This window comes from Myotis myotis, unplaced genomic scaffold, assembly GCF_014108235.1.
Source record: "Myotis myotis isolate mMyoMyo1 unplaced genomic scaffold, mMyoMyo1.p scaffold_m19_p_1, whole genome shotgun sequence".
NCBI classification, from domain to species: Eukaryota; Metazoa; Chordata; class Mammalia; order Chiroptera; family Vespertilionidae; genus Myotis; species Myotis myotis.
The window spans coordinates 77,062,495-77,076,489 of record NW_023416313.1 but is presented as its reverse complement, the minus strand read 5'-3'; the positions used below and the strand labels follow the sequence as shown (position 1 = coordinate 77,076,489).

General features: G+C 42.2%; 1 pseudogene; it reads right to left on the bottom strand.

The window, feature by feature from the left end:
• Positions 1-8,944: 8,944 nt before the first annotated feature.
• Positions 8,945-9,578, bottom strand: LOC118656371 (annotated as a pseudogene).
• Positions 9,579-13,995: the final 4,417 nt, after the last annotated feature.

Here is a 13,995-nt window from a genome sequence, read left to right as displayed (position 1 = left end):
AATATTAAGTTTTATGTTATCTATAGAGACTGGTGAGTGTTATTTTGATTTGAAGAGCTTTAGAGAATAATAAGAAAGCCTTCCAGTCTTACTTGTAAGAAAATCTAAGCTCTATCCAGGTTTAATGTTTCTTTTCTTCAAGCTATTTATGTTACTCTATTTAATACTTGTTAAAGTTGACATAATCTTATGTGGAAGTGAGTAACATTTTAGTGACCTACCCTCCATATCTACATTTTATAAATGGGACTTCAAAAAGCTGATGGACTTGAAACTCTCAGATTTAGTATTCTGATCCTCACAACTCCTGAATCTAAGAGTGGTATGAACTTCATTTCCATGCTTTTTGTATAGTATGCATCAAGTCCTACCCTGTCCTTACCATACAGCTCACAAGACTACTTTTGTGTCTCTGGTCCATGCAGCCTCATCTTCTCTTTCTTGTTTTATTTTATCTTTCATTCTTCTTTTGTGGTTGTTATATTTCCCTAATGGTGAGCTAGCATCATTTTCTAATGATGATGGGCAGAACTAGTAGAATGCCAGGTATTTTGTGATGAACCATTTGTGCATACACTTTGAGGGGTAGCCTCCCCAAGCACCAGAGTCCTCCTGTAGGGTTTCAATAGTTACTGCTCAGCCTGTTTTATGGACAGACAATCTGACACCCAGAAGAGAGGCTTCCCATGTTACTGTGGGAGAAGCCAGTCCAAGTAACCAGACTTTCAAAATCTAATCACATGGCTATGCAAGTCATTGGAATCAAAGGGAACTTGGTAAACCACTGTAATTGTCAAGCCATCTGTGGCCTGGTTAGAATGTTTTATATTTCATTGGAAAGAAGTGTTAAGCCAAGGAGATCTAAATATTTTGAAAGTTGGAGTAATAACCTTTGAAAGTAAAGAACATTCTTTTGCTCAGTCATTGTGAAATAGAATCACAGAATGCCAGCTCTGTGGGGATCTGTTCTACGCCCCCTCCTTTATGGAGGAGGACCCTGAAACCTCCTAAAGGTTGACTGACACATCCCATGTCAGACTGTCAGTGCATGAACAGAGACTAGAAGCCAGTCACTCTGATTACTTGTAAAAATTTCCCTGCTACATCACACAGCCTCCCTCATAGCCATGTCTTCAAGAAACTTGATGTTATGAAGCATATTGAATTGTACATATCAATGCCCAGGTCATGTACTTCGAAGTATTAAAAAAGCATCATTATAAGATTTTTATAAACATCTCCTAACAAGAATGGGAAGGCTCTGGGACTGGCGACTTCTCTGTCTTTGGCATACCATAATGCTCTGATGAGAGCCTTCATATTTTGGAGCACATAGTCTCACCATGACTGAGTGGGATATATAGCCATTGGATATGGGAATTTTGGATTAAGGGGAGTTTTTATGGTTTATGGGAGGGGTGCTATAAGACATTTTGAATCCAGAATGTGTGAAGCTACAATAAATTTCTACTTGAGCTGATTTTGGAAGTGATTATAGCTAGTAATGAGGTGAGGAGACATGATGAAGGTGATAATAAGTAAATTTTGAGTTGGGCTTTTTAAACTCATCTTACTAAAAGGGGTACAATGTACTGAATGTATGCACGTACTCTCAGTTTCACCTGGTCCCACCTGCCTTCCATCAAGAGCCCTCAGCTGCTTGTTCCATGTGGGAGCTACAGCAGCTCTGGCACCTAATCCCTCTTCCCAACCTGACAGTCTCATAGTGGCCCTGGCTGTTCCCACCATTTCCAGACTCAGATGAGATGATGTACTGTGGGAAGTTGGACCTGGGTTCCCAGTTGCTAACCGGAGAGACTCAACCTGGAAGTGTAGGTGGGTTCACATACCATGCAGTGAAGGTATGGGGTGGGGATAGGGTGGCTAAATGCCCTCATGCCATGAGCTCTAACCAATGAGACAGGAGATGGGAACAGTTGGCATGTAAATCCCTCTTACTTCCCTCCTCCTCCCTTCTGCCCCCACCCATGAACTGTTCTGGGACAGTGATGCCTTTTGACCATCCCAGAAATGTCCCACATGACTGAACCATCAGCTATGTTTTCTTTTGAGGCCACAATAGCTGGTAGCATACACCTTGCTTTCCCTGCCCCTTTCACTTCACACTTGCAGTCCTGGGATTTCACCCACCTCTCCATAAAGCATCAGCATTATTGCCTCCGTTTTGTGTCCTTGTAGAGCACAGGTTATGTAAGGGATTATTGTAAAGTTGTAAAAGGTTTGTAAGTATAACAAGGAAGCTATGAACATGCCACACCTAGTTTCTCTTTCTAACTCAATTTGCCTATGTATATCTGAAGTGGCCCTAGGGAATGAATACCCTGTTTGTTTGTTTTTCTGTCACAGTGTATCTGCTTCTCTATATGTGTTTGCTTTGGCCTCCTTTTCTTCCTGATTAGCCAATCATTCCCATTTATTTACACCAAATATCTTAAAAAGCCAAACTGCTTGGTTTGACTCACAATCATTAGGCAATATAACAAGTCAAATCACACACAAAAAAGAGAGTCAAGTCACTTCATAGGTTGCTGACCAGCATATGGATGGGCAATTCTTGAATTTGTGGCCCTCTTAGGCACAAAGAACATTAGCCCTACTTCCTTAAATTAGTCCTTTGGAGGACAGAGTCAGCGAGAGGAAGAAGTTGGGTACGGCTTGTTCAGTAGAAAGTCCGTGAAACAAAGGAGTTGGGTTTTCAGCTGTCACCTTCAGGCTATCTGGGCACCTTTCCGAGGCTAACAGTATTTATCCTTAACTACCTGGACTCTTACATAACTCCCTCTTGGCTGTTGTTCTGTATGCAGTTCAACCTCCCATTCTCAGGGATTATTTAGGCTCTTGGACAGTGATCTGTTATGCCCTAAGTAAGAGCTAAGATGTACTGTTGTGCAGGGAAGAATTTAATCTGACCTATTCCTCAAGAATATGATAACAAATAAAGGGAAAACTTACCTTTTTTTTTTTGAATGATTAATCCAGATATCTTAAGGAAGACGATGACATGGAGGTAGTTTGCGGGTCCCTGGCTAGTGGATAAGAAATTGTCCCAGAACTAGGAAGCAAGTAGGAAAGATCAAGTATCAGCAGGTTGAACACTGAAGGAGGATGAAGAAGGGAGGAAGCAAATGCCAAGGAAACGTTAGGAGAGAGGCCCTGGTGGCTATACTGGCCTAAGTTCTGATTTGCAGCAGTGGAAAAGTAAGGGCACTGCAGGCCGCGGAGGATGTAAAAGAAGAATAAAAGCTGCTTACACTTATTGAGGACTTACTCTCTTTCAGACCTCCCTCAGGGGGCTTTTTATTTAGACATCATAGCAACCTCATGAGGTTTTACAGATGAGGAGACTGACATAACAAGGTGGAGTAATTTGCTTAAGATCCCACAGCTGGAGGGAGACTGGGTCAGGATTCCAACTTTCTCATGTTGTACTACCCCTCACCCCCGCCAAACCTTCAAACATAGGAAAACTTGACATATGTTGTGAAGAGCTCCCAGGTCACTATAGTAACATTTTATTGTTTACTCTCTGCTGAAGCCTGTGACATTTCTGTTTAGAAACACAGGGCACAGCGATAACAGAATGACATTGCCCACTTACTAGAGCAGGCTGAGACTGCTGATCCATGCAGGCCTGTTTCACAAGCATGACGGGAGGTTTAATGTTTTGTATCAACTATGCATTTAGAATCCCATTCATTTGTTCATCCATACAATCATCCAACTCATACATACCGAGCTCCTACTGTATACTATGTTCTATAATGACCTTGTGTTGGGCCCCGAGGTTACAGCAGTGAACCGGATAGACAATATCTCTACTGTTATGGACCTGTAGAGATGTGCCCTGGTTTGTGACTAGCCACTTCTGACTACTGACTGGTTGATATGTGGCTAGTCCCTTTTGAGATGTACTGGAAGTATAAAATGTACACCAATTTTAAAGACAGTATAAAAATAGTAAAACATCTCACTGATAATTATTATTATTATTGATTACATGTTGGACCAGTAATATATTGGACATCATGGGTTAGATAGATGGCATTATTGAAATTAATATTACTTGTTCTTTTTTACATTTTAGATGTGGCTACTTGAAAATTTAAGATAGCTATGTAGCTTGCATTATATTTCAATTGAACAGTGCTGGTCTGGAGAGAAAGCTGGATGCTGAGCAAATGTTTAGACGAGTTTTGAGCACTGCTAAGGGGAACTAAAATGTACTACCGAGGCTGGAGACATTGACACATAACATAGTCTAGACGGTTAAGGGAGAATGTGTCCAAAGAAGCTTGTGTCTCCAATAAATGGTTAGTTGTGTTACATTTAGTGATATTTCTAAGAACATCAGTCTTAAAAAAATGCAGTTATTTTAAGGTACAGAGATTCATTTGTTTAACTGCTAGACTTGGTCACAGATAATGATTAGATTAGCTCAGCCCTGTGTTAATGAAGGCCCGACTGCATTTTGAGGACAAAGCTATGAGTTAACTGTGTGTGTGTGTGTGTGTGTGTGTGTGTGTAGGGTATGTGTGTTAAAGGGGCAGCACTGTGTTTTAATAAGGATAGTTAACATATATGGAGAATTTACTTTGTACCTGAGATATTTTTTGAAGTGCTGTTAATGTATTATCTCACCTCATTCCAGGAATAACTCTCTGAAGAGGTATCCTTATTATCTGCTCCTCACAAATTTGAGGTAGGAGTTGGGAAGGTTGAGTTCCTTGCTTTAGTCATATCACCAGTATTTTGCCAATCCAGGATTGAACCCGTAAATCAGGTAATCTATGTCAGATCTCGCCCCTGGGTTTGAATTCCAGTTCTGCCACATACTGACTGAGATTTCAGCAAAATACTCAACTCCACTGACTCAGTTCCATTCTTTATAAAATGGGATGGATACCTTTGTGGGGAAGGAGGAAAATCCCCCTTTCCTTTCTTAGTTTTTCTGGATGGTTGATAACTAAAATGACAAAGACAGATTAACACAAGAAAATATCCAAATTTAATTACATATGTACATACAGGGGCTTCATAAGAATATGGGACCTGAGGACAAATTGGGACGTTGAGGCCTATATGCCTTTTTAAAAAATATATTTTTATTGATTTCAGAAAGGAAGGGAGAGGGAGAGAGAGATAGAAACATCAAGGAGGAGAAAAAATAATTGATTGGCATGCCCCCGACTGGGGATCGAACCAGCAACTTGGGCATGTACCCTTGACCAGAATCAAACATGGGACCCTTCAGTCCACAGGCTGATGTTCTACCCACTGAGCCAAACTAAATATGATAGACAGGAAGGAGCCTAGCAAGACCTGTGAGATCAAAGTCCTCTCTGTCCTATGGTTACTATGGTTTGATGGCCCAGCAAACGTTTGTTTACCAAATTTGCTTTCCTATCCCTATGTGATTTGCCCCTTTAACACACATACCCTACACACATGCGCGCGCACACACACACACACACAGTTAACTCATAGCTTTGTCCTCAAAATGCAGTCGGGCCTTCATTAACACAGGGCTGAGCTAATCTAATCATTATCTGTGACCAAGTCTAGCAGTGAAACAAATGAATCTCTGTACCTTAAAATAACTGCATTTTTTAAGACTGATGTTCTTAGAAATATCACTAAATGTAACACAACTAACTATTTATTGGAGACACAAGCTTCTTTGGACACATTCTCCCTTAAGCATGGGCCTATATGCCTTCTTGATCTAAGGAGAAGCGGGGTGGGTAGTAGTGGTTTGGGATTTCACAGGGCAAGAAGGCAAATCACATAGGGATAGGAAAGCAAATTTGGTAAACAAACGTTTGCTGGGCCATCAAACCATAGTAACCATAGGACAGAGAGGACTTTGATCTCACAAGTCTTGCTAGGCTCCTTCCTGTCTATGATATTTAGTTCACATAAACTATAGTTATCTATGAAATCGCTCCCTTCCTGCAGCAGGTCATCTATCTAAATTCTTTTAGGCAGTTAGAGTCCTTTGTTTCCTAAAATAACCAGCTTAAAATAATACCCCAAAGAGCCTTATTTTTGGGTAGCAAACTCTGTTCCCCTTCACCTTTCTTGCAGTAAGAGTTAGAGATAACCCATATCTGATAAGCATGCTCACACTGTACCTGGCACTCAGTATGGGCTCAGCAAATTGTAGTTATTATTCAATTTAGAGCCTCCCATTAGAGTGAATTGTTTCAATAAAACCTAGTATTGGTGTAAACCCCAGACTAACTAGTTGGGTCACTGCACTGAGTATGATTATCACCTAACTAGATGACACAGGGTCACATCACATTATTGAAATGAGGGGACACATCTGCTTCCTCTTCAGTCCCAAACGTGTCCTGCGTGTGAACCTGTTGGACTATCTCACGCTGTGACCAGCCATTTGTTTGCCAATTTTTTTCTCTCACAAAAATTCTCTCCTGGGGTCTGGCATCATGGGGATTGGGTCAGTTTTCTTTGGGAAGGTCAATCTCAAGCTGGTTACAAACAGTTGATTTCATGATAACTAAGTGCAGTTTAGGCCAACAAAGGGCAAATGGAGAGATTCCTTCCATGGGCTTGGAGGCATGATGAGGCCACTGCCCAGCGCACACTGAGGCTTCTATTGGAGGTAATCAAGGGTGTGTGTGTGGGTCACAACATCTGATCCCATAGAGGTGGAGCAGTGGAATGCCTGAGCAAGGGAAACAAGTGAAATGTTGCCCTCTTCCTGTCAAAAATTGTTAACAAGACAGTCTTCTCCAAAACTCAAAATGTCAGCCAGGATTGCTACCAGTGAACACAGATTAGTTCTGTATTACTGTATTAGACTAATTTCTCTGGGTTCTTCAGAGAAACAGGACCAGTAAACACACACACACACACACACACACACACACACACACACACACACACACGCTGGGTAGATAGATTGGGGTTGATTTACTATGGGGAATTGGCTCAGGCAATTAGGAAGGTTGAGATGTCCCAAGATCTGCATATCTGGGAACTGGAGACCCAGGGAAGCCAGTGGTGTAATTCAGGGAGAGTCTGAAGCTATGACAACCAGGGAAGCCGATGGTGTAAGCCATAGTCCGTAGGCAGAAGAATATGAAATGAGATGTCCCAGCTCAAACAATGAGGCAGGAAAAAAAGGGTAAATTCCTCCTTCCTCTCCTTTGGTTCTATTCAGACCCTCAATAGATTGGATGAGGCCCACCACACTGGGGAGGGGAGGCCATTTACTTTATTGAATCCACTGATTCAAATGCTAATCCTGTCCAGAAACATCCTCAAAGAATTACCCAGAAATAATGTTTAACCTGGCATCTGCGGCCAGTCAAGCTGATACAGAAAATTAACCATCACAAGCTCTCATTCATTCATCCATCCCATATTTATAGGGCACCTAGGATATTTCAGGTAGTGAGTGTGATTCTGGAGAATCAATGAGGAGCAAAATCAGATAAGGCCTCTGCACCCCTGAAGCTGGTGGTTTAGAGGGAAACAGACACTAATCAAATAACCTGACAGGCTCCAGACCAGATACGTGATTTCTAAGGTCCCTGCAGCTCTCTGAAATTAAATAGCTCTCCTCAGTCCCTGAACCTCATAACTCATGGAGAGTCACCAATTCCTGGCAGCCCCAGGGCCCACATGAACAGGAATTTGTCTGCCTCGCTGGGGAGAGTTGCCTTGCTGGACAGTTTTCTTTGGTCAACAGTACCACCCTAAGCAGAAGTCAAGAACCGCCATTCTGGAGGCTCCTCCCCCCACCTCACTGGCCTCCCTCCCTTGCCCTGGTTTGTTGTTTGTTTGTTTTGGGGGAGTGGATTCCATCTTTAGCGATGAGTACTTCTTCCTCCATGACACTGCAGAGCTGATGATGAGGCCTGTCATGAGTATGACATCTGTTTGGCTGCAGTCCTGGCTTCTTCTCTGCTCTTTTTGGCCATCAGCCTGTTGCAACCTGGCGCTGCCTCATGGGACTTGCCACTAAGCTAAACAGCCACAGTCAGTCACAGCCACTTAAGTGGGTTTCTTAGACCAGGGCCTTTCCTTACTCCTTCTCTTTTATTTTTTTAATTTATTATTTTCTTTATTGATTAAGGTCCTTAACCCCCATTGCCACCCCCTACCCTAACCCCTTCTCTTTTAGCTTCACCAATTCTTGAACTTTCCAGGCCTCTTTGATGAGTTGTATGCTCAATTTGGAGGCTTATACATTTAACAGGTATTGAGACCCTTCTATGTGCCAGGCACTGGCTAGATGTGGAGACTCTACAAATCCAACTGTGGGACTTCTGATTTCATTAGGAAGAAGGCAGAAGCAGAAAGGACCCAGTGTGGAGGGCACACACACACACACACACACACACACACACACACAAAGCCAAAGAAAGAAAAAAAAAAGGATGAAAGTATTAGGGATTTAGGGAAATGGAAGCTTTGATATAGAGTGAAAAAGCTTGAAACTAAAAACTAAAAAAATTGAATGAAGACACAAGGGTCAAAACACAATATTAAGGGAAATTTATTAGAAGAAATCTCTCCAAGTTTTTCCACTTTGTGAAAGACGCATATTTCAACACCATTTTTGACTTCCCTCTATGGAAACTAAGGCTTTAGCTCTCATTCCCACCACTTTCCCATTGTGCATCTACAACTTTCTCACCCCATGTCCTCTCAAGTTTTGGTCAGATTAATTTTTATGTTTAGTCTTCCTGAAGTTTCCCTATTTTCCAAGTAAGACATAGAGAGAAGACCAACTCCCATCCCAAAAATGGACCGATCCCGCCAAAGTCCCCGTTAATCCAAGGAAGCCTGGAGCAGTCCAGAGAGGTGGATACCAAAGGTTGGCCTGGCACCTCTGTGGACGTGGCTGGGCATTTGGGCATAGCATGTGGGCAAGCAGCTGTGTCTACTGGTGTCAGGTGCCTGACAAGGGCCCCTGTGGCTTCGCTCACGGATGTGGTCAAGGAGCAGGTCTGTGGTGCACTCCAGCGCTGGAGGCAGCAGGCTCCTGCTCCAATGGGGAGAAGCAGCCTAGCACGTGCGCCTGCACTGCATCCGGGTGTGTAGGGCTCCCAGTGCCCACCGATGCCCACCCGCAGCCATGGCATTGCATTGGAGTTGAGGCAGCTAATGCAGGAATGAACTTCAGAGCCAGTTTTCCCAGGGGCTTGTCCAGGTAGTCATGCACCAGGTAAACCTTCTCAGCAGTTAGCCCCAATGGCCCAGACCACGCTGTGCCCGTTGGCATTCATGAGCCACCACAGCTGAAGCAGAACAAGCTGGGCATCCCCGAGTGCGGCTAGGGCGAGGTGGGTGGCGCAAAAGCAGCCAGGGGCCCAGCTCTTCGCTACACCCAACCGCCGAGCCAGCTGCTTCAGCACCACCATCCCCACGCTGTGCCATGTGCTGGGCTGTCTGGGGTTCCCCAGGCCGGCCACCAGCCACTGCTCCCCTGGGAGCCAGGGTTCCAAAACGCAACCATGCAAGGCTGGACTCAGCAGCAGCCCTGCAAGGCAGAGGCCAGGCGGCCAGCGGCATGCTGTTCCCATCACACCCCAGATTAATTTTAAGTGTTTACTCGGACTGTGTACACACTGAGTCATGTAGTATGCTATATCAGTTATCAATTCACCCCAACCAATTACCCCAAACTCAGCAGCTTAAAACAATAAAATTTACTTCACTGTTTTGGAGGTTCAAGTATAGTTTAGCTGGAACATTTGACTCAGGGTTTCTCACAGGCTGCCATGAAGACAGCTGGCCAGGGCTGTGGTCATGACAAGGATCAATCCAGAGGGTTGAGTGGGATTACTTCACTGATGAATCCCTCTCCTCCATTTTCTCTCCTTGCTTTCTCTATTCCTGTTATTTAGGTACTAGAGGCCCGGTGCACGAAATTTGTGCCTGGCTGGGGTGGGGGTGGGCGGGGCGGGGGAGTCCCTTCAGCCCAGCCTGCACCCTCTCCAATCCCTCAGGGGATGTCTGACTGCCGGTTTAGGCCCAATCCCAGGACAGTCGGACATCCCTCTCACAATCCTGGACCGCTGGCTCCTAATTGCTCACCTCCCTGCTGGCCTGGTCACCCCCAGCTGCCCCCCACTGCTGGCCTGGTCACTCCCAATTATCTCCCCTGCCAGGCTGGTCACCTCTCATGGCCCCCCCACTGGCCTGGTCACCCCAGGCAGCCTGATGTTCAGTCGTTTGGTTGTCCCCCACTAACCCCCCTGCAGACCTGGTCGCCCCATGCAGCCTGCTTGTTCAGTCATATGATCGTACCTCACTAACCCCCCCACCAGCCTGGTTGTAGGCAGCCATCTTGTGAGGGTGTGAGGGTTAATTTGCATATTACCTCTTTATTATATAGGATTGGGTCCACTGGATTGATCCTCTAATATTCTTTTCTCTCCTATGATCAATCTCTTTATTATATTTACTTTATAAGATATTTCCTCAATTTTGTGTTTCTGTAATCCTATTTTAATTTTTAAGAATTCTTTTCTTTTTCTTTGAATGTTATTTCTACATAAGACATTTTCTTGTTTAGCTCTCTGAAGCTGTGAGTGATAGCTCCTCTGTTTTCCACTTGTTCTTTTTCCATTTATTTGATTTGGCTCCTATTTTTCTCGTTAGAGGTTTTCTTCGGTTGTCTGGTCATCTATTACTGTTTTCTATTGACTTTGGAGTGGAAGACCATAGTGTTGAGAGAGATTGTGTGCATGAGGATAGAGTGTGTTAACTGAGCTTTAGAGAAGGGCAGGATGGCTGAGTTCTTGAGTTTGGGAATTCCCTTGGTTGTCTTGCTCTCCTGTCTTCTTGGCTTGGAGCAGAGCTCACAAGAAACTCTATTGTCTGGGGCTACAGACCTGATTCTGAGAGTTAAATAGGGAAAGGTGGGGTGAGGCCTCAGCATATGTATAGAGCCACCTATCCCTTTCATCTTTGCCTCTAGTATTCCCCAGATACTAACATGCAAGGAGAAATGATTTATTAGAATACATATGAAAAGGAAGCTGCTCCTGCCATTTATGTAGGACCATTGAAGTCTCATTAGGTACCTTTCAGTCTGTCCTTATCTTCTGTGGTAGTTGGGGTTTAGCACAGATGTGAATGATTTGGACTTGGGCACACTCTGCCCCTTCCTCCATTTGCCTCATTGTTTATGTTTAGAGGCCTGGCTTCCAGATAAGATGTATTGTATCTCCCTCCACAGTCTGCTTGCTGATTCATAGGGCAAACAACATGCCACTGATAGCTTGGGGCCTTGAACTAGATTAGTCATTTATCTGATTTGCCATTTATCTCCTGTAGTAGAGGGGGGAAGAATTATAACACAAACTAGGGGCCCAATGCACGAATTCGTGCACCTTGAAAGGAACTGAAGGACAGTGCTGCTGCTACTATTATCAATATCACTGAGACCCTGTCTGTCTACACCAGGGGTGGGCAAACTTTTTGACTCGAGGGCCACAATGGGTTCTTAAACTGGACCGGAGGGCCGGAACAAAAGCATGGATGGAGTGTTTGTGTGAACTAATATAAATTCAAAGTAAACATCATTACATAAAAGAGTACGGTCTTTTTTTTTTTAGTTTTATTCATTTCAAACGGGCCGGATCCGGCCCGTGGGCCGTAGTTTGCCCACGGCTGGTCTACACCATGCTGAGTGTATTTTTCAGGAGTTGTCATTTTGCTTCCCCTACTCCCACTTTTTTTTTTGTAGCTATCATGATAGGTTCAAATAAACCACTATGTGTTCTAAATTTTCTTTATCAATAAGATACATGCAGGCTTAATGGATTCCCCAAGTAGAAGACCTTCCAGCTCAAGGAACAAAGAAATTAGTAGATATTAAAACTGCCTAATATCAAAAGGTACTGATGGCAATATCATTTCTGCTCTGGGAATGTGAATGCTAATATTATCATACTTGAGTAATAAATTTTAAAAAATCACCTCTAAGTACTACAGCCTCAAAATTAGTTCCCTTTATCATTTGCTAGACTTTAATACCTTAGCTAAATCAAATATGTTTTTCCTCAAAAGCTAATATTTTTAAAACAAACTTATTGAGCTATATAATTCGTGTACCACCAAATTTACCCTTTTAAAAAATGCAATTTAATATTTTTTGTACAGAGTCTAGCAACTACCACCATAATCTAATTTTAGAACATTTTTATTACCCTCAAAAGATGCTCAGTGTCCATTTGCAATCTCTCCCTATTCCCCTAGTCCCAGTCCTAAGAAACCACTAATCTATCTGTCTCTATAGATTTGCTTAGGCTGGACCTTTCATAAGAATGGAATCATCTGATAAGTGGTCTTTCATGACTGGCTTCCTCCACTTAAGCATAGTGTTTTTGAGTTTCAGCCACATTGTAGCATGTTTCAGCACGTCTTTCCTTTTTATTGCCAAGTAGTATTCTGATATATGGATATTACACATTTGTATATCCATTCATCAGTTGATGAACATTTGGGTTATTTACAACTTTTGGCTATTAAGAATAATGCTGCAATAAAGCTTGGTGTACAAACCTTCATGTGGACATGTTTTCATTTCTCTTAGGTAGATACCTATGAGAGATATTGAGTCATATGGTAATTATATGTTTAACATTAAACTGCCAAACTGTTTTCTAAAGTAGTTTGTGCCATCTTAAATTCTTATCAGCAGTGTATGGTGGTTCTAATTTCTCCACATCCTGGTCAACACTTATCATTGTTCGTATTTTTAATTTCAACCATACAGTACATGTGAAGTGGCATCTCATTGTGGTTTTATTTGCCTTAACCTAATGATTGAATGTCTTTTCATGTATTTATTAAATATTTGTGGATATTCTTTAGAGAACTGTCTATTCCAGTGATGGCGAACCTTTTGAGCTCGGCGTGTCAGCATTTTGAAAAACACTAACTTAACTCTCATGCCGTGTCACATATAGAAATTTTTTGATATTTGCAACCATAGTAAAACAAAGACTTATATTTTTGATATTTATTTTATATATTTAAATGCCATTTAACAAAGAAAAATCAACAAAAAAATGAGTTCGTGCGTCACCTCTGACACGCGTGTCATAGGTTCACCATCACTGGTCTATTCAAATCCTTTGCTTGCTTGCTTATTTATTTACTTATTTATATTTTAATTTATTTCAGAGAGAAAGGGACAGGAGAGAGAGATAAAAACATCAATGATGAGTGAGAATCATTGATCAGCTGCCTCCTGCAATGCCTCCTACTGGGGATCGAACCTGCAACCCATGCATGTGCATGTGCCCTGACTGGGAACCTGGTTCATGGATAGAAACTCAACCACTGAGCCACACCAGCTGGACTCATTTTTAAATTGGGTTATTTGTCTTTTTCTTGTTGAATCATAAGAGTTATTTATTTTCATATTTTTATTTTTAATTAATTAATTATTAATTTAAATAATTCTTTATTGTTGAAAGTATTACATAAGTCATTTCTTCCACCCAGAAACCCCCTTTAGTTCCCTCCCCTCCTGCCCTAGGCCTTCAGCACCCATAAGAGTTACTTATATGTTCTGGATACTAAGCTCTTATTGGACATGTGATTTGCAAATATGTTTTCCAAGTCTGTTGGCTGTCTTTCACTTTCTTGATGATGTTGTTTGAAGCACAAACATTTTTTATTTGATGACGTCTAATTTATCAATATTTTTCTCTTATCATTTGTGTTTTTGATGTCATATCTAAGAAATCATTGCCTAACCCAAGATCATGAAGGTTTATTCTCATATTTTCTTCTCAATTTTATAGTTTTATTTCTTTCATTTAGGTCTGTGATCCATATTGAGTTAATTTTTTATATGGTGTGAGGTAGGGGTCCAGAGTCATCCTTCTGCATGTGGAATATCCATTGTTCCCAGCACCATTTGTTAAAAAGATTGTTCTTTTTCCATTGAATTATTTTGACAGCTTTGTTGAAAATCAGTGA